The sequence below is a fragment of the Pseudophryne corroboree genome, chromosome 1 (genome assembly GCF_028390025.1).
Source record: "Pseudophryne corroboree isolate aPseCor3 chromosome 1, aPseCor3.hap2, whole genome shotgun sequence".
In the NCBI taxonomy this organism is placed as follows: Eukaryota; Metazoa; Chordata; class Amphibia; order Anura; family Myobatrachidae; genus Pseudophryne; species Pseudophryne corroboree.
Genome location: NC_086444.1, coordinates 688,492,927 through 688,497,659, shown reverse-complemented (window position 1 = coordinate 688,497,659; position 4,733 = coordinate 688,492,927).

Sequence of the window (4,733 nt, the reverse complement as noted above, 5' to 3'; positions counted from 1 at the left end):
AAGTACTTCAGCTTAGTATCTTTACTGACCCCTCTTTACCCCACACTACATAACTGACCCCTCTATACCCTACACTACATCACTGACCTTTCTATAACCATCACTGCATTACTGAACCCTCTATACAGTACACTGACCTCTATATACCTGCTAGTACATCCCTGATGCCTATATTCCTTAAGCTAAATCCCTGACGCCTCTATTCCCTACACTACATCCCTGACGCCTCTATTCCCTATGCTACATCCCTGACGCCTCTATACCCTACGCTACATCCCTGATGCCTCTATTCCCTACGCTACATTCCTGATGCCTCTATAACCTACGCTACAACCCTGACGCCTCTATACCCTACGCTACATCCCTGACGCCTCTATACAGTACAATGCATTACTGATCACTCTAGACCATACATCCTCATTACATCAGAGAGATAGTGAAACACTGGAAAAAATAAGGATAAAGTGGACTACAGAAACTGATGCTCTAAACAAAGGAGAGAGAGAGAAAAGCACAAGGGAAAGTGGGCAATCGGAACACCATAGAGAGAGGAGAGATAGAAATGCCTGAAAAAGTAAAGGGGGTTGGGTATGGCATCCGGCGCTCGGGATTCCAGCAGTCACATGATACCTAATCCTAATCCTCTGGGGGGGTGGCGGATAGGGCTAACCCTCAGGGGGTGGCAGCTAGGACTAACCCCCCCCCCCTCCTAGTGCCTACCCTAACACCCCCTCCCCCGGTCCTAACCCTCCCTCCAATACTCGCCTTCGGGATGTTGGCTGTCTGTGTGCCGGCACCAGTCTCCCAAGTGGTGTCAGGATTCCAACATCGGTCAAATGACCGCCGGTATACCGTCTGCCGGGATGGTAAATGTATCCTGAGGACAGGTAGTGAGTGTGGAGGGATAGGTGGTTCAGTAAAATGTAACAGCTCAAACTGCGATCATTCACTGATAAATTGATTTATAGCTCTCCCTTTTTAACCATTGCAGTCATAAAAGCAATGTTTTTTAAACTTTTAAATAAAGCTTGTTAGCATCCCCAGCACACTGTATATGCTGGGAGATGTAGTTCTCAATATGAAAACATTTAATTACTGTATGATCTCTAATTCCCCAACTGAAACCTCTCACAAACACACACTCCTAAATCTAGTACACACACACACACACATTTCCCCAGTACTGACAACTCTCATCACTTCCACACACTGACAACTCCCTCCTGCTCCTCTCCCCACTGACACTGACAGCTCCCTCACAGTCACACACATCCTCCACCCCCCCACCCCCCCACCCCCACACACACACTGATAGCACACATGCACAAATCCCCCCCCTCCTCGACACTAACTGTCACGGACTGCTTGGGCAGCAGGGGGCCGGCTCTGACTTGAAGTGCTGAAATTCAACAGCTCTCTCAAACTTGCAAGGCATGGCTGTGCAGCTGTCTCCAGCCATCTCCTTGCCCACTGTGTAATTTGTGGCGTTCTCTGATGTTCCCCGCTCTGCCTCTACAACCGGCACATAATGTACAGCAGTGGTGACTCCTGAGTATGGGCCTGGAGAACTCCGCCTACCGGGGGGTAGGGATTAATAATTTCAAAGGGGCAGAGCTAGGAGTGAAGCAGTGGACATCAGTTGAGGGGCGTTTCAAACTGTAACAGGGTTGGGACAATTTCAGTATCCTTCCCTCACCGTCTAATTGGTCAGTCCCACGCTGATTGCCATAGCGCCCTTTCGAGACTGCAGAACTCTATCCCTTAGCCACGGTTGGCACAGCTGGATGGTGCCCCTGGCAAGTGCCATCCTGGCCAAGGGGTAGATACGCCCCTGAGGGTCAGGGCCAGAAACAGAAATCTCGGGGCCCAGTACACTGATATCTCTGGGGCCCCCTCAACCCCCCCTTAACTTGGCAGAGGGATCTTTAAAAAAAAATGGAGCCTTTGACTCGGACCGTCAGTGAGGCCGGCAGGTGGTTTTCATACTGGGCTATCCAGCTCTTCGGTGGCGGTGGCAGGGACATTCAGAAAAGGGCCAGCACAGCAACATGCATAATAATGGCAATACAGTATGGACCACAGGGACTGGACAAAGTGATGGGGTAAAAGGAGGGGGGAGGGTTTAGTTGGCCTGTTAATTGTTTTCCTGCTTAAATTGAGCAGTTGGTGGATACACTTTAAAAAGCAATATTGGCACTGTGGCCCCATTATTTCTGTTCTTAATACTTGGAGCCCTGAACAAGTGTCCCCTTTGTCCCCCCTGTCACCGGGCCTGTTCAGGCGTTACCTATGGAGAAGCTGCGACATGACATCCTAGGACACGATACTGCACCATGCATCACCATTATATTTCAGTGTGCCTTGTCAATATTTAAATCTTGTTCTGTGTGACGTGAGTTGTAAATGGTTGAAAATCTCTGTGCTACAGTATCGTCACCATGTAGTTATAACAACACCGCAAAACCACCAAAAGACGTGTTTTGGTAGAGGGACTGCTGGAGGGGCCCATTGGGGCCCCCAGTTTGCTACCCCACCCCAGTATACCTGTGCTGTAGCCAGTGGAAGGGGCACTATCTTCCCGGTGATCTCTTCGGGAAGATGGTGCCGCACATAGAAAGCAAAGACTCTGGCTGCACTCTCCTGCCCTCGCTCTAAGCAAGGTGATCGGGCCACAAAAGGACCCCTGTCGGACCCCTGCCGGACCCCGGCCTGTGGGCCACAAAAGGATGCATTGGGGGCGGCATGCGGCCCATGGGTTTGACACCCCTGCCCTAGAGTATCAAAATTTGTTTCACGGCACCCCTAGGCCAAAGTTTTTTTTATTGAGAAATTCAGAAAAAAATATAAAATTAAGTAAATTGTGTTTATAGCATGTCATCCTCAGGTTCAGTTATGTTGTGAGGGAATGGTTTTGCCAATTTAATAAAGTATAAATAATTTTAATTGGTCCTGGACCACCAAACTATGCTACCAGTGCAAGAACCCCAGTTTGGAAACTACTGCCATAAAATAAACCTTTTTTGGTTTTTTTAAACTACATGTAATACACCTTAGAGCACAGTTCCTAAAAGGTTTTAAACCCCTGCATACAGTAAACTACACATATTTAAAAATCCTACACCGGGCACAAGTGCTCACGGGCCAATTTCATGGCAGTCTCGGATAGGAGGGCATTGTGGATTCACCAAGGGAATGCTGATGCTGACTCCAAGAAGAAAGGGAGTCTCTTCCCTATGAAGGTGAAGCCTTGTTTGGCGACGGCCTAGTTAATTTGATCTCGGCAGCTCCCGCAGGTAAGTCATCCTTCTTGCCCTATGTTCCCTCTCAACGGATGAAGACGCATCATTATCTGACGCAGTCATTTCGGCCCAATAGATATGCAAGAAGTTAAGATTCCCCTTTCTTTGCAGGTAGAGGAAGGAAAAGAGGGAAGAGGTCTGTAGCCTCTTCAAGATCGCAGGAGCAGAGATCGTCCTCTGCTTCTGCCAAATCCACTGCATGACGCTGGGGCTCTCTTGCAGGAGCCCGCACCAGTGGGGGGCACGTCTAAAACTCTTCAGTCAGTTCTGGATTCATTCGGACCTGGACTCGTGGGTTTTACAAATAGTGTCCCAAGGGTACAAACTGGGGTTTCAAGACGTTCCCCCTCACCGATTGTTCAAATCAGCCTTAGTCAGCAGGGAGAAGGTTTTTATTCAAGCATCTTCGTGGTCCCGAAGCCGGACGGCTCAGTCAGACCAATCTTAAATCTGAAATCCCTTAATTTCTACCTAAAGAAATTCAATTTCAAGATGGAATCTCTCAGGGTAGTGATCTCCAGTCCGGGGGATAAAGGAGATTTCATGGTTTTGGTAGACATAAAGGATGCCTACTTATATGTTCCCATTTAGCCACTGCATCAAGCTACCTGAGGTTTGCAATTCAGGATTGTCATTACCAATTTCAGACGTTGCCGTTTGGTCTGTCCACGGCTCCGAGGATTTTCACCAGGGTGATGGCGGAAATGATGGTTCTCCTTCGCAAGCAAGGAGTCACAATTATCCCGTACTTGGATGATCTCCTGATAAAGGCGAGATCCAGGGACCAGTTGGTGCAAAACATCTACTCTCCCTGACAGTTCTTCAACAACATGGTTGGCTCCTAAACTTGCCAAAATCGCAGTTGGTCCCAATGACGCGGTTGTTGTTTTTGTGAGTGATACTGGACACAGAAGAGGTTTTCTTCTAGTGGAAAGGCTCTGGAGATCCAGAGTCTGGTCAAACAAATTCTGAAACCAGCAAGAGTGTTAATCCATCAATGCATTTAGGTGCTGGGGAAGATGGTTGCGGCCTACGAGGCCATTCAGTTTGGCAGGTTCCATGCCAGAGTGTTCCAGTGGGACCTGTTGGACAAGTGGTCCGGATCCCACCTACACATGCACCGGAGGATAATCCTGTCTTCCAAGACCAGAATCTCACTCCATTGGTGGCTGCACAGTTCTCACCACCTAGAGGGGCGATGGTTCGGGATCCAGGACGGGATCCTAGGGACCACGGATGCAACCCTCCGAGGCTGGAGAGCAGTCACACAGGGGGAAAACATCCAAGGAAGATGGTCAAGTCTTCCTTGGATGTTTTCATCTCCACATAAATGTTCTGGAGTTAAGGGCCATTTAATAACTGCAGACACAGTACGCACTGGGACGGGTGCCCAGCATCCTCTACGGACTAAGAGAAAAGGATTTACCGGTAGGT